Source organism: Oryctolagus cuniculus, chromosome 3, assembly GCF_051225735.1.
Source record: "Oryctolagus cuniculus isolate XC-2025 breed Fujian yellow rabbit chromosome 3, ASM5122573v1, whole genome shotgun sequence".
Taxonomy (NCBI): domain Eukaryota; kingdom Metazoa; phylum Chordata; class Mammalia; order Lagomorpha; family Leporidae; genus Oryctolagus; species Oryctolagus cuniculus.
Window position 1 is genome coordinate 19899509 of NC_142869.1, and position 17147 is coordinate 19916655.

Genomic DNA, 17147 nt, shown 5'->3' on the forward strand with positions numbered 1-17147 from the left:
ATCACATGTGAGTGTTTAGCTAGCTCTCACCGCAATCCTCTGCCTTCCTGAGGAGCAGCAGCAGCAGTCATATGGGAGGGGACCCAGAGCCTTAATTTAGGGGTCGACAGAATCTTGCTACTACCGCTTTGCCTCCATGACATAGGAGAAATGCAGACAGCAAAAAAGTCCAAAACTCGGAAGGCTTCTTGTCTGGTGCATGTGGAAGATGGTGTGACTCGCCCATCGGCTCGTGTAGCCCTGGAGTGAGGAAGTCGTGGGAGTACTGCTTAAACAACTAGGGAGAGGAAGAGGCAGTCCCCTTGAAAAGTCTACTAGAGTAAATAGAGTCAGAGAGAGGCACAGGGTTAAAAATGTCTGCTCCTGGCCAGCACTGTGGCACAGCAGGTTAAAGCCTTGACATGCAGCACCAGCATCTCATCCGGGCACTGGTTTGAGTCCCAGCTGCTTCACTTCCCATCCAGCTCCCTGCTAATGCGCCTGGGAAAGCAGCAGAAGATGGGCCAAGTGCTTGGGCCCCTGCACCCACATGGGAGGCCAGGAAGAATCTCCTGGCTCCTGGCTTCAGATTAGCTCAGCTCCAGCAGTTTCAGCCATTTGGGAAATGAACCAGCGGATGGAAGATTTTCTCTCTCTCTCTCTCTCTCTTTCTCTCTCTAACTCTGTCTTTCAAGTAAACAAAATAAATCTTAAAAAAAAAAAAAACAACCTCTGCACCCTACTTATCAGCTGTGTGCCTTTGAGCAGGTTACTTAAACATCTGTCAGCCTCAGTGTACTTCCCAATAACAAGGGATAATAATTTTACTGACATTTGAGGGTTGTCTGCAAATTAAAAATATGTTTAATAAATGTAAAACAATTAGCACATAATAAATGCAACGATTGAAGTATGTAGCCCAGAGGTTCACATGTTGGAGATTTGATACTTGGTATGGTGATGTTGAAAGAGGGTGGAATTCCTTTTTTAAAGATTTTTATTTATTTATTTGACAGGTAGAGTTACTGTCAGTGAGAGAGAAAGACAGAGAGAAAGACCTTCCATCTGATGGTTCACCCCCCAAATGGCCACAACGGCCAGAGCTACGCCGATCCGAAGCCAGGAGCCAGGTGCCTCCTCCTGGTCTCCCATTTGAGTGCAAGGGCCCAAGCACTTGGGCCATCCTCCACTGCCTTCCCGGGCCACAGCAGAGAGCTGGACTGGAAGAGGAGCAACTGGGACTAGAACCTGGTGCCCATAAGAGGTTGGGATGTTTAAGAAGTGTAGCCTGGGGCTAATGCTGTGCTGTAGTGGGTTAAAGCCACCGCCTGCAGTGCCAGAATCTCATACGGGCACCAGTTCGAGTCCCAGCTGCTCCACTTCTGATCCAGCTCTCTGCTATGGCCTGGAAAAGCAGTAGAAGATGGCCCAAGTTCTTGGACCCTTGCACCCACTGGAAGACCCGGAGGAAGCTCCTGGCTCCAGAATGGCACAGCTGCAGCCATTGCTGCCATTTGGGGAGTGAACTAGCAGATGAAAGATATCTCTCTCTCTCTCTCTCTCTCTCTCTCTCTCTCTCTCTCTCTCCCCCTTTGCCTCTCTGTAACTCTGCCTTTCAAATAATAAATAAGTCAAAGAAAAAAGGAGAAGGAGGAGGAGGAGAAATAGAAGGAGGAGAAGGGGGTAGCCTAGTAGGGTAATTAGATCATTGGAAGGGACAGACATAATTCTCCAGAAAAAGTGGTTACAAAAGAGCAAGAATGGCCTCTCTCCACTCTCCAACTTCATGTCTATGATATGATCTCCCTCTCACACGTTCTCCCCCCACGAGGCCACTGCCAAGCAACACAACTGACAGCATCCTCACCAGAGCCAAGCAGATGTTGCAGTTACGTGCTTGAACTTCCAAAACCATGAGTTAAATAAAACTCTTTAAAATCTTTGTACATTGCCCAACTTCAGTTATTTTGATAGAGCAATGGAAAATGGACTAAGACAGTAAATATCCATCATATTAGCTTTAACATAAATTTGCAACCAGAGGAAGCATCTACACTCACATTCTTTTTTTTTTTAAAGATTTATTCCTTTATTAGAAAGTCAGAGTTACACAGAGAGAGGAGAGGCAGAGAGAGAGAAGTCTTCCATCCACTGGTTCACTCCCCAGATGGCCGCAACAGCCAGAGATGCGCCAATCCAAAGCCAGGAGCCAGGAGCTTCCTCCAGGTCTCCCACATGGGTGCAGGGGCCCAAGGACTTGGGCCATCTTCTACTGCTTTCCCAGGCCATAGCAGAGAGCTGGATTGGAAGAGGAGCAGCCAGGACTAGAACCAGCGCCCATGTGGGATGCCGGCACTTCAGGCCAGGGCATTAACCCACTGTGCCACAGCGCCGGCCCCTACACTCACATTCTTTAAAAAGCAGTAAATTACTACAAAGAGCTGTATGCCAATAAATTGGGAAACCTAGAAGAAATGGAGATTCTTAGACACATACAATCTACCAAAATTGAGTAATGAAGACATAGAAAACCTAAACAAACCAATAACCAAGACAGAGATTGAATCGGTAATAAAGACCCTTCCAACAAAGAAAAGCCCAAGACTGGATGGCTTCAATGATGAATTCTGCCAGACATTTAAAGAAGAACTGATTCCAATTATACTCAAGCTATTCAAAACAATTAGAACGGAAATAACTCTCACAACCTCCTTCAATGAAGCCTGCAGCACCTTAATTCATAAACCAGAAAAAGATGCAACAGGGGAAGAGAACTATAGACCCTGATGAACCTAGATACAAAAATCCTCAACAAAATACTGCTAATCAAATCCAACAACACATCAGAAAGATCATTTACCTGGACCAAATGAATTTATCCCTGGTATGCAGGGATGGTACAACATTCACAAATCAATAAATTTGATACATCACATTAACAAACTGAAGAACAAAAGCCATACAGTTATCTCAACAGATACAGAGAAAAGATTAAAAAATACAACATCCTTTAATGATGAAAACCTTAAGAAAATTGGGTATAGAAGGAACATTCCTCAACACAATCAAGGCAATTTATGACAAACCCATGGTCAGCATCCTATTGAATGGGCAAAAGCTGGAAGCATTTCCCTTAAGATACAGAACCAGACAAGGATGCCCACTCTCACCACTGCTACTTAATATAGTCCTGGAATTTTTAGTGAGAGCCATTAGGTAAGAAAAATAAGTCAAAGAGACACAAATCGGAAAGGAGGAAATCAAACTATCCCTATTTGCAGATGACATGATCCTATATATAAGGGATCCAATAGACTCCACTGCGTGACTATTGGAACTCATAAAAGAGTTTGGTAAAGTGGCAAGATATAAAATCAACACGGAAAAATCAATAGCCTTTATATATACTATGTCACGCTGAAAAAGAAATTTTAAGATCAGTCCCATTCACAGTAGCTCCAAAAAGAATCAAATACCTTGGAATAAATTTAACCAAGGATGTCAAAGATCCCTACTATGAAAATTATAAAACATCAAAGAAATAGAAGATATTAAAAAATGGAAAAATCTTCCATGTTCATGGATTGGAAGAATCAACATCATCAAAATATCCATACTACCAAAGGCAATTTACAGATTCAATGTGATTCCCAATCAAAATACCAATAACATTCTTTGCAGATCTAGAAAAAAATGATGCTAAAATTCATATGGAAACACAAGAGACCCTGAATAGCAATCTTATACAAAAAGAACAAAGCTGGAAGCATCACAATATCTGTTTTCTTTTTTTAATATTTATTTTATTTATTTTAAAAAGTTACAGAGAGAGTTAGAGCCAGAGAAAGAGAGAGAGGTCTTCCATCCACTGATTCACTCCCCAAATGACCACTTCAGCCAGAGCTGAGCTGATCCAAAGCCAGAAGCCAGGAGCTCCTTCCAGGTCTCCCACACAGGTGCAGGGATCCAAGGACTTGGGCCATCTTCTACTTCTTTTCTAGGCCACAGCAAAGAGCTGGATTGAAAGCAGAGCAGCTGAGACTCGAACTGGCGCCCATATGGGATGCCAGCACTGCGGGCAGTGGCTTTACCCGCCGTGCCACAGTGCCAGCCCCCACAATACCTGTTTTCAAGACATACTACAGGGCAGTATATTCAAAACAGCCTGGTACTGGCACAAAAATAGATTTGTAGACCAATGGAACAAATAGAAACTCTAGAAATCAATCCAGGCATCTACAACTAATTCATCTTTGACAAAGGAGCTAAAATCAATCCCTGGAGCAAGGACAGTCTCTTTAACAAATGCTGCTGGGAAAACTGGATCTCCACGTGCAGAAGTATGAAACAGGACCCCTACCTTTCACTTTACACAAAAATCCACTCAAAATGGATCAAAGACCTAAATCTACAACCCAATACAATCAGATCATAGGAAACATTGGGAAAACTCTGCAAAACACTGGCATGGGCAGACTTCTTGGAAAAGACCCCAGAAGCACAGCCAATCAAAGCCCAAAAAAAAGCTTCTGTACTGCAAAAGAAACACTCAGCAAAGTGAAGAGGCAACTGACTAAATGAGAGAAATTATTTGCAAACTACAGCTGATAAAGGGTTAACATCCAGAATATATAAAAGGCTTAAGAAATTCAACAACAACAAAACAAACAATCCAGTTAAGAAATGAGCAAAGGACTTGAACAGGCATTTTTCAAGAGAGGAAATTCAAATAGCCAACAGATACTTGAGAAAATGCTCAGGATCACTAGCCAGCAGGGAAATGCAAATCAAAAGCACAATAAGGTTTCACCTCACTCCAGTTAGAATGGCTGTCATACAGAAATCAACAAATGATGAATGCTGATGAGAATGTAGGGGGAAAGGCACCCTGGTCCACTTTTAGTGGGAATGCAAACTTATGCAACCACTGTGGAAGACAGTATGGCAATCTCAGAAATCTAAATATAGACCTACCATATGACCCAGCCATCCCACTCCTGGAGTTTAACCAAACCAAAAGAAATCAGCACATGAAAGAGTTATCTGTAACCCCATGTTCATTGCAGCACAATTCACAATAGCTAAGATATGGAATCAATCCAGATATCTATCAACTGATGACTGGTTAAAGAACTTATGGTGTGTATACACTATGGAGTACTATTCAGCTGTAAAAATGAAGATCCTGTCTTTTGCAATAAGATGGAAACCATGATACTTAGTGAAATAAGCCAGTCCCCAAAAGACAGATATCATGTTTTTCCTGATCCAAGGTAACTAATAGAGTACCTGAAATGTAATGTATTGGAGTGAAATAGACATTTTGAGAATCAATAATTGTTTATAGCCCTTGACTTTTCCACTGAGGAAATGTGTTTGTGTGTGTGTTATTTTTCTTTCATACTATGTTGAACTCTTTTACTTAAAGCAGGGTTAACGACCCAATCATTAAGTATATGGAAAATAGACCATTGTATAAATGAAGAGTAGGAACCTGAGAAGAAGGGGGAGCAAGGGTTAAAGCATGAGTAGGAGAGAGGATAGAGGGGAAAGTACCGTTATGTTCCTAAATCTGTATATATGAAATATATGAAACTTGTGTAACTTAAATAAACTCTTTAAATAAATTTTTTAAAAGTAGAAAATACACATTTGCTTATATGACTGTAACACATCGGAAAAGTGACCCCAATATTTTTGCAGCTCCTCTCATCAAGTATTAGAGTCTGTCTCTTCGCCTCTCAAACAGAGGCATGTAACTGGTTCTGGCCAGGAGACTATTAGCAAATATGACACAGCGAAGGCTCGATAAGTGCTTGCACAAGTGCTTGATAATTACTTCCAGTCTTGCCAATGGGAACGCATGCCGGCAGGTGCACTACCCACCAGTAATGACAGGCAGGTGGCCATCATCCCAGCTGTCAACACATCAGCTGCCAGACTTCCAGGGGAAGCCATAATAGGTCTCAGCTCAGCTGCCAGGACAGAAGAACCACCTCACTGACCCGCAGAATCATGAGCTAATCAAATGCACCCTCTGCCTGTTGAGGTTGTTCAGGATGCCACAGAAGCTAACTGATACAGTTCTGCTGACCACTATGCAAGGAGACCCATGCATTGAAACAAGATCTAAGGCGGGCTGGGCTATACAGGAGACTCTTATCCTCCATTGTTCCTAGTCTTTTAAGTGAACCAGAAATATCTACAACTGTGCAGTACATTAGTTTCCAGTGACTTAGGGTGGTTTTAACTATGAGTAATTTTTTTACTGTTGTGAGGAGCTTCTATCTACAGTTTTTTTTTAAAGATTGAATTTTAAAGAAATGACTTAAAACCATTGAGCTGGCATCTGCCTGCAGTACAAGTTCCAGGAGACAGGAAGATGGACAGTCTCCTCATCTACCCCTCCTGCACAGATATCATTCCCATGACTTTGAAGAGCCCCATTTCAAAGTCAAGATGCATGGATTTACCCAAAGTTATCTACATTATCATTTCAATTAAACATATGGCTGAGGGATCTAATGAAGAAGGCGTGAGTGATGGCCACAGAATCAATAAAGTCTTTCTGGACATATTGATTTAGCATTCTCCACGCGGTAGAATTGATTTACGTCCTCAGATTTATTTTGATAACTCAATGATAACTCCACTATTCCTAAATTAATGTCATCTTTTCTTCAGGCCAAAATTTTTTTCTAGGCCAGGGAAAAACCGTCCATCAAGCCAAACTGATTTTGTTAAGTAATTCCGTGGCTAACAGGATGCCGTAAATCAAAGAGAAGCATGTACCACTGTCACTGTAAATCCTCCGTGGAGTGGAAAAGTCCAACAGTGTTTATTTGTCAGTTTCATGATTGCATCACACAGGGCCTCTTCCCCATCGAAACCCCTAGCCTCCAGTAGACACCTATCATCTAAGGCACCATCTCATAGGTGCGATAGATTATTTCACACCTCCATTCATCTCCATCACCCACAGCTTGCGATTCCAAGGTGTGTGGGATGGGTAGGTCCCAAGTCCTCATTAGCATGATCTTACTGAATGAGAAAAAGCACTGTCTCGTGCAAGGTTATGTCTCAGGCATAGCCAGGTCAGTTTTAGTCGATGCCAGTATTTCCCAACCAGATCTACAAGTCAGAAGGCAAACTAGAGACATTTTCCAACAAAAGAGTGTCAGAATGAGCCAGTCCAGGTCACCACCCAGCCTGCCAGGCCACCCCCGATACATCTCTGCAATCTGCCCAGCTCGCTCTGTCCACACGGCTGCCATCCAGCCCAGGACGGCCTCACTGCTCACTGCACCTTGCCAGCCCCCTGCCTGGCCTCCTTCCCACCACTGCTGCCTTTTTCAATCCATTTTCCACATTGCAAATCCAATCATGACATTACTGCCTACTCCTCCTTTCCATGGCTCTCAGAGCAGAGAAATATATACTCGTAGGTTTTCTTTCTTTTTTTTAAGATTTATTTTATTTATTTTAAAGAATTACAGAGGGAGAGATAGTGACAGAAAAAGAAATCTCCCATCTCCTGGTTCACTCTCCAAAAGGCTGCAAAGGCCAGAACTGAGCTGATCTGAAGCCAGGAGCCAGGAGCTTCTTTCAGGTCTCCCATGTGGGTGCAGGGGCCCAAGGACTTGAGCCATCCTCTACTGCTTTCCCAGGCCATAGCAGAGAGCTGGATGGAAAGTGGAGCAGCCGGAACTTAAACAGGCGCCCATATGGGATGCCGGCGCTGCAGACCAGGGCCCTAGCCCACTGCGTTACAGCACTGGCCCCTACTTGTAGGTTTTCAAAATGTTCTGCGGGACCCTGCCTGCCACTCCCACCTCATTTGCCCTGACTCCTGGGATCTCTGCTCCAGCCAAGTTGGGTCGTGGCCTGAGTCCCACGCATGCACCAGCCCATGCGTCCACAGCACACCCTCCCCTTCTCCTTGCCAAGCCAATGCTGCTTCTCCCAGGAAAGGTTCCCCGAGCTCGATGCGGGTCAGACTCTTCCCCAGCCTCTGTGACCCTCTGTCTGGTCTCTGCCTTCCTTCGTTGCCTGCAGCTCCTCGCGCATGGGCATGGGCACGGCGTCTGCCTCCTCCTCGTGCTTCTGCCCCTGCCCCAGTGTCTGCCGCCTACTGACGCTGGGCCGCAGGAGACAATGTCTGGAGTGAGATGGGGCAAGCCGGGGAGGGACCGGGGCCAGAGAGCAGAGCACTCGCCATGACAGGGTGGACGATTCTATCCCAGAACACACCGAGGGGCCCTGGGCGAGGCGGGGGCTGCACACAGGTCTCACGCGCCGCCAGGACCCTTGGGGCACTTTCCCAATGGCTGGGATTTCATTCTAAAAGAGCTTCAGCTCAACAGAAGAGTCGCGAAAAGACATCACAAATGAGCTGCCGGGCGCCTCGCACCCAATTCCCTCTTCACCGTCCTCAGTCACCGGATTCATCATTAATATTGTGCCATGGCTCCATGGCTGCCTTGGCTTCCCGTGTGTGTGTGTGTGTGTGTACCCGCACACGTGCACACGATTAGGTATACACTAGGACATGCATTCTACACATTTTTTTCCTTTTTCCTTTTTTTTTTTTTTTTGCTGAACCATTGGAAATGAGGTGCCAATATCATGACCCTTCACCCCTAAATCCTAAATACAAGCACACTTTCTTCTGTGGTCACAGCGCTGGCTATCATATTCAGGAAATGTCTCCTTGATGCGACCTCACTATCGAGTTGTACTTCATATTCAAATTTTTATCAAATTAACGCAAATATTTAAACATCTTAAACCATTGCCGGTCAGGAGCAGACCTCGTCCCAGAAGTTCTCCAGAGACAGCAAGTTATTAAAATCCAATAAAGCCCCAGAAGTGGACGAGTTTCAAGTGAAGTTGAATCCCTAGATTTCCGCTGAATGGAAGCAAACCCATCTCTAAGCAAAATTCCAGGATTCCGTGGGCCTCTCCAGAACACTCCAGAGACAACTGCCTTGCGCTTTAAAGATCTTAAACCAGATCAAATCCATCTTTAGGGCATTGCTAGGGGCATTGAAAGCTTTGAGCTCATTCCCAAATAGAAGTTCCACCTCTCCGCACTGGACCCAGAGGAGCCCTGGGAGCAAGTTCATCCGGACCCAGGCAGAGGCTGGTCCTGGGACTAGCACAGCCAGGGCACACTTGGCAGGTTAAGTGGCCCGCGGGAGGAGGGCACACTCCCAGGTGTGATTGCCGGTGGGCCTTGAATTAGTTATAACCGCCTACAGCAAAGATCGTGAAATGATCACAGAGCAAGCACTGCAGCAGGCTGCTCTCGGCCGGCTGGAGGTCAGGGAGGAGAACGGGCTATTAGTCTCTATTAAGGAGCCGACACCCTAGCCATGGCGTGCTGGCGCCTCATACAAATGCGGGCGGCCTGACCTTGACTGCCATCCAGGCTCCCCCCCACCCCGCCCCCGGCCGTCAGCTCAGAAGGAAATAGAGGCGGCCATACGAGGGCCAGCGGGATGATTAGCACTTTGGTGGGGGCTCAAAACCAGCAGCTGAACAAGGACAGAGCTGTGAGCACAGAAACCAAAGGATTTGGAGGCGACAGAGGCCCCAAAGGTTCTAACATGGATTTTTATAAAACATCCGTGACATGACTTTTCCAAGAGAACTGTCAGTAGCTCAACAAATTCTCTTGAGAAAATAAAAGGCCATGCTCAGCTAAGCAGTCCCAAGCACCTAAACAAATATGCATCTGCTTGGAATTGACCCAAAAAACCCACAAATGTAACCAGTTAAATACGGTGTTTGATCCAGGAAACCATACAACCGGGTCCTGAGCAGACTGGCATTGTGGGACAGCGGGTTATGCTGCTGTATACGATGCGGCATCATACGTGAGTCCCAGCTGCTCCACTCCCAATCCAGCTCCCTGCTAGTGCGCCGGGGAAAGCAGCCGAAGACGGCCCAAGTGTTTGGACCCCTGCACTCACATAGGAGACCTGGATGGAGTTCCAGGCTCCTGATTTCAGCCTAGCCCAGCCCTGACCATGGTGGCCATTTGGAGAGTGAACCAGCAGATGGACGCTCGCTCTCTCTCTCTCTCTCTCTCTCTCTGTGTGTGTGTGTGCGTGTGTGTGTATAATTTTGCCTTTCAAAAATTAGGTAAATGGTTTTTTTTTAAATCATATAGAATAAGGTCCTGAGTCCAGGTGTTCATGGTGTTAGGAAAAGATGTGATCAGTTAGAAAGGGATGGTGGGACAGGCACTCAGGGCAGGGGTCAGCAGATGACGGCCAACAGCTGCTTCCAGCCCATCTCCTGTTCTTGTACCCTCAGCAACCTAAGCTGATGTCTCCTTTGCAAAGTCACTGAAAAGCATCGTGAGAAGAGCATGTCACAGTATGTGCAAGTTTTGAAATTCAGCTGTTTATGAAATTGTACTGGAGCACAGTCACAGCCATACTTTTCCGCGGTGTCTGCACCAGACTGTCAGAACTGAGTGCTCCCCTGTCCCAGAGACTAGATGGTCCATGAGCCTAAAATAGTTGCTTTCTTGCCCTTTTCAGGAAAGTCTGCCCCCCACACACACACATCGCATGCACACACATACACATACGCGTGCACGCTCTGCAGTATTGTGTTACATAGGGTCAAGGTGGCCAAGGTTCTGGACAGTGGCAACAGTGTTCCATTTCCCATGTCCAGTGACCGGGCTGCAGCTGGAGGATCACTTACTCCTCCTGCAGGGTCCCAGGCCTGGGCCACTGTGTGGGCAGCAGGTGGAGATGCTCCAAGAGATGCAGGTGCAGGGAGCAAAGGAAGCTGAGCACTGGCCAGACCCCACACTGGGGTGGGTAAGGGTTAGGGTCAGGGTCAGGGTCAGGGTCAGGGTCAGGGTTAGGGTCAGGGTTAGGGTCAGGGTTAGGGTCAGGGTCAGGGTCAGGGTTAGGGTCAGGGTCAGGGTTAGGGTCAGGGTTAGGGTCAGGGTCAGGGTCAGGGTCAGGGTCAGGGTCAGGGTCAGGGTCAGGGTCAGGGTTAGGGTCAGGGTCAGGGTTAGGGTCAGGGTTAGGGTCAGGGTCAGGGTTAGGGTTAGTATTAGGGTCAGGGTCAGGGTTAGGGTTAGGGTTAGGATTAGGGTCAGGGGTAGGGTTAGGGTCAGGGTCAGGGTTAGGATTAGGGTCAGGGTCAGGGTCAGGGTTAGGGTCAGGGTCAGTGTCAGGGTTGGGTTAGGGTCAGGGTCAGGGTTAGGGTCAGGGTCAGGGTCAGGGTTAGGGTTAGGGTCAGGGTCAGGGTTAGGGTTAGGGCACCTGCAGAGGTGCCCCAGCCCCCTGGAGCCAGCCACTCAGAGCCTCCGACTTCACAGATGCATTTGGCGAACACACGAGGGTTGCTCATGCAGCAGGGCCAATGGAACACCGTGCATACGGTAGGAGGAATGTCCGGGGCTAAGTCACACCCCAACTCCATGGATTTCAGAAAAAAATAAATAAGGAAATGAGATGCAGAGGGAACATTATTTTATTCACATAAATATAATCCACAGGGCTGTGGATCCATTTTTTTAAAGACTTATTTATTTATTTGAAAGTCAGAGTTACAGAGAGCAGAGGCAGAGAGAGAGAGAGAGAGAGAGAGAGGTCTTTCATCCGCTGGTTCACTCCCCAGATAGCCACAAAGGCCAGAGTTGTGACAATCCAAAGCCAGGAGCCAAGAGCTTTTTCTGGGTCTCCCATGCAGGAGAAGGGGCCCAAAGACTTGGGCCACTGCTTTCCCAGGCCATAGCAGAAAGCTGGATCGGAAGTGGAGTAGCCGGGACTCAAACCGGCAGCCATATAGGATGCCGGCACTGCAGACGGTGGCTTTACCTGCTATGCCACAGTGGAGGCCCCATGTGGATCCATTTTTTAAAATCCCTTTTTGATTTCCAGAAAGTATTACCCTTATAAAGAGTAAAATCATAGAGCCAAAAAGAAGTATCATGGTATCTATGAATATTAGTTACAGCAGAAAGTCTGCTGTACATTTCAACCTATAACATATGGGGAATTACCCAGATTCTATGGTCACTGTGTGGTCTCTCCTTAGTTTTTTGTTTTTGCTAATATAGAAAAAACCTTTGCAGAGATGTGTGTTGCCAGACTCTGCCACTAGGGGACAGCATAACCCATTATTTTATCTTTTTTTTTTTTTCTTTCTTTTCTATTTTTTTCCCCCTGCAGGCTTCTGGCTATCCCTGATACCAACATCAGATTCACAGGAAAACTTGTACAGATAATAATTATATATCATATAGTTTAATGTGCTATGTATAATGTCTCACGAAAATAGTAGTATACTGCATATGATTGTATAGTGCATGCGTAATATGTAAGTTGGGAGGAAGTGGGAAAGTAGAACATACACGGGTAAGTACAGCATGACTGCAGCACAAGAAGGCAGATGGAGTTCAGCTGTTCCTGCTTAGCATGAAGGAGGAATGGGTCAGTGCCAGAAAGTTCCAGAAAGGCTTGGACCACCTGGAAGGCTGCATGGTCACTGCTCCAGTTTAGAAGGAGCCATGGGGGCCGGCGCCCTGGCTCAATAGGCTAATCCTCCGCCTTGCGGCGCCGGCACACCAGGTTCTAGTCCCGGTTGCCCCTCTTCCAGGCCAGCTCTCTGCTGTGGCCAGGGAGTGCAGTGGAGGATGGCCCAAGTGCTTGGGCCCTGCACCCCATGGGAGACCAGGAGAAGCACCTGGCTCCTGCCTTTGGATAGGCGCGGTGCGCTGGCCATAGCGCGCCGGCTGTGGCAGCCATTGGAGGGTGAACCAACGGCAAAGGAAGACCTTTCTCTCTGTCTCTCTCTCTCACTGTCCACTCTGCCTGTCAAAAAGAAGAAGAAGAAGAAGAAGAAGAAGAAGAAGAAGAAGAAGAAGAAGAAGAAGAAGAAGCAGAAGCAGCAGCAGCCATGGGATGCAGAGTCATAGCCAAGGAATCTGAAAGTTGCTCAGTGGAAGTCCGACACCAGGAGCCCGCGAGGGACACGGGGCGGAGGGCAGGGAGCTGGAGTCTGAGGGTGAGCTCAGAGCTCAGGCCAAGCCAGGTCAGGAGCCCAGGCTCATGAACAGCAGCAGACCAACGCTCCAAATAGCCCAGCGGGTCACAGATGCGGCATCTCAAAAATGTGCCTTTCAATTCCAAAATAAGACCAGGTGGGGCCCAGGGAAGCTGCTCAGAACCCATTCTGGGACCTCAAACCCTGACTGAATGGGGCAGTTAATCCAGGAACCATGTCTGTCGGCTTCTAGCATTGGCCCCTGGGGCAAGGATGGGGAGCAGTGGGAACCCAGGGGTCCCTGGATCTCGACCTGGCCACCAGGTGTCCCCCACGCAGCCAGGGCTCAGGTTGCTTTCAGCACAGTCCATGCGCAGTGAACATCCTCACACATGTTGCACTTTTTCTCTGAATCACTTCACATCGTCCCATCAAAGCCCTGGGAGTTTTACAATCAGACCCATTTTACAGATGAAGAAACAGAGCCGGAGGTCTTAACTTGCCCAAGGCCGCCACAGCAAGGGCTGGGACTTAAGACAGAAAACTCTTCTTGTTCCCAAATTACCTGTTCTCTCTGTTGCATCTGCTGCCTCCAATTCAAAGTATTCCTCTAAGAGCCAAGAGGTATACCAGGGGTCTTCGGGAAGTTCATGGAGACGGTGGGCATTTAGCATAGTGGTTAGGATGCCTGCATTCCATATCTACAGAGCACCTAGCTTCCGTATCCAGCTCCTGATTCTAGGTTCTTGCTAATGCACACCTGGGAGGCAGAGGCGATGGCCCAAGGGATTAGGTCCCTGCCACCCACGTGGGAGACTTGGATTGACTTCCTGGCTCCTCACTTTGGCTCTGGCCCAGCCTTAGGCATTGTGGGCATTTGGAGGGTGAATCTGTGAATGAGCTCACTCTCGTTCTCTCTCTCTTTTTCAAATAAATTTTAAGGGGTCGGTGCTGTGGCATAGTAGGTTAAGCCTCTGCCTGCAATGCTGGCATCCCATATGGGTGCCAGTTCTAAGCCCAGCTGCTCCCTTTCTGATCCAGCCTTCTGCTATGGTCTGAGAAAGCAGTGTAAAATGGCCCAAGTGCTTGGGTCCCTGCACCTGTGTGGGAAACCCAGAAGAAGCTCCTGGCTCCTGGTTTCAGATCAGCCCAGCTCCAGCCATCGCACCCATCTGGGTAGCGAACCAGTGGATGGAAGACCTCTCTCTGGGAATATGAGAGGGAGGGGTAATAAGGGTGGGAGGGTGGGTAGGGTGGGAAGAATCACTATGTTCCTAAAGTTGTATTTATGAAATGCATGAAGTTTGTATACCTCAAATAAAAGGTTTCTGGGGAAGAAAAAAAAAGCTTTCTCTCTGTGTCTCCTTCTCTTGTCTGTAACTCTGTCTCTCAAATAAATAAAATCTTTAGAAATAAATAAACCATAAAGTTTAAAAAGTAAAAATAATAGAAGATGCATTTTATGGAAAACCTATGCAGGAATTTCAAAACATTTTGCACTAAAATAAACTTAACCTCTAATTCTATTTTCCACAAACTTTTTGAAGCAACTTCCTTGAGAAAGCAAGCTTCAGTTTGACTTAAAAAATGTTTGTATACATTAAAAAGAGGCAGAAACATAAACAGTCTTTTTCCAAGGGCTAGTGGGGGTCCGGAAGCCACAGAGAGAAAAAAGACAGGAGGGGGGCCGGCGCTGTGGTACAGCAGGTTAAGCCACCGCCTGCAGTGCCAGCATCCCATGTGGGCACCAGTTCGAGTCCCAGCTGCTCCACTTCCAATCCAACTCCCTGCTATGGCCTGGGAAAGCAGTAGAAGATGGCCCAAGTCCTTGGGCCCCTGCACCCACATGGGAGACCTGGAAGAAGCTCCTGGCTCCTGGCTTCGGATCAGCACAGCTCCAGCCGTTGCTGACAATTGGGGAGTAAACCAGTGGATAGAAGACCTCTCTCTCTCTCTCTCTCTCTCTCTCTCTCTCTCTCTGCCTCTCCTCTCTATGCATAATTCTGACCTTCAAATAAATGAATAAATAAATCTTTTAAAAAAGAGAGAGAAAAAGGACAGGAGGAAGGGAGGAAGGGGAGGCTGGGTGTGAGGCTGGAGGAAGGGAGATGAGCACTGAACAAAAGTGGCATCCCCAGAAGGCGAGGAGACACCTGCTGCGTTCCGCGGCCAGAGCCCTGACGTCTTCACTTGGCCAAGGAATGGAACCAAGAACTGTGCCTGGTATTCAGTGGGTGCTCAATGAATGCCGGATGAAGGCCGATTTCCTGACTGCAAAGGACTGCAGGAGCGGGGGCCGGGGGTCTCAGGACTGCACAGAAACAGAATCTGCACGCACCCACCTCGGGCTTCTCTCCTGAGCTGCACAGCGCTGTGGCTGCTGCCGACATTCCTGGCTTAATCACTTAGGCAAAAGTTTCCAGTAGGTCCCAGGAAGCAGTTGTGGATGCCTTAGTGGAGGGAGGGGCTCCAGGCAAGTCTAGAGCCAGACCCCCGGGGGAAGGAGGAAGCAGGGCAGTGTGTGACACTGGGTGTCACCTTTGGTTCCACTTCAGTCCAGAACCGATGAGACCAGCCTGGGATGTGCAGATGTCTCCAATAGTAGGAACAAGGCCACGCCTCCAACTGGAAGGCAGTGAATGAGAGACGTTTCTGGCAGGTACTGGCCCCCTGGGAAGCTGGCAGGGTCCCCTGCGGGCTGCTGACCACACAGTGGGGCCAGCCCTGCCCTGTCCACCTCCTGCACAGCCTCCATAGAGGATGGGAGGCAGTTGCAGCAGATCCGAGACCCCAAGACAAGCACGCAGGGCAGGAGCAGGAGCCCTCCCCTCCCTGATCCAGTCGCCCCTGAATCATAGTGGTTTCAGCACCCAGAATGCTTTCTCACCGCTACTCCAGGCCCCTATGGAGCATGGCAGGGACGTCGCAGGTAGGGACCCAGCCGGGGATCCCCATTCAGAGACCCCCCCCCGTACCTCCCTGTTGATGGTGAATCAGTCAGGAATGACTACTGGATCCAGACACACGGGGGTGGGGGGCATCTGTGAGCTCCGGTCGCAGGACGAGGGGCTGACCCTCGCTTGTGGCTCACTCTAGCTTGGGTCAGAGACAGTGAGCACCTCCCTGCCCCTTCCCCAGCCACAGCTCACTTCCCGCCACCGCCTTCACTCATGCTGTACCCTACTCTCCTCCATTTCTTCATGTTTTACTCTTTTACTCCCAGCTCAAATGCTACCACCTCCTCCAGGAAGCCTTCCCCCCACCTCTCGCCACCACCACCCCCCCACACACAGGGCCAATTTCCCTCCAGTACCTCCACAGCCCCTTGACACTTTGTCTGCACTTTTCTGTGTCTATCAGAATGACATTAAAACAGAAAACCTGACTCACAGCAGCTTAGATACATAGCAGTATCTATGTATCTATTTTTCTCACATAATAAGAACTGGAGAAGGGCTGGCTTTGATGGGGAAAGGCTGATAATATCAGTAACAGCATCTTCACAGCAGTGGCCTTTGTCTTGGGCTTGTCACTGCGCGGACCCTGTCTCTCCCTGCTCCCCGCCCCCTTGCATGTAGTGCTGAGAAAAACTGGAGACGGTGCTGGAAATGCAATGCCCCGAGCTACGGAGGAGCTGTGCAGAAGAGCCCAGGTCTCACTCCTGCCCCCTTTCCGGGTCATGGCATCTTGGGGTCAAGTGGGCAGCCTCGGACCCCCCTGGGCTCTGCTCCTCTCTCTCCTGGAAGCAAGATGCCCTCCCAAGCCGTGCCCAGGGAGTTGTGCAGTGTCAGAGGTCCATAACCCAGGGCAGGCCGCCTTATGGGGTACCCTCCACTGTGGAGGTTTGGAGCATGAGCCCCTCCATCTGCAGGGGGCTCCAGGTTGCCATGAAGTCCACACTTCTTCGGTCCCTTGCTGCCATTCTGGGGTGATAAACCCACCATGCTTAACTTATAACATGTGTCTTCTGCCCAGGGTGCTGTGGGCAAAAGCGTTGGGAACAAAATTCCTGGCAGTTGCCATAGTGATGATCTCTGCTCTACACAGTGGGAGTCCTCTCTTGGGACTGCTAATTCATGAACCCTCTTAGGGGCCTCATGGTTGCCGCGTGGCTGCCACACATGCAGGCATCACATTTGCTCTCCAGGCAA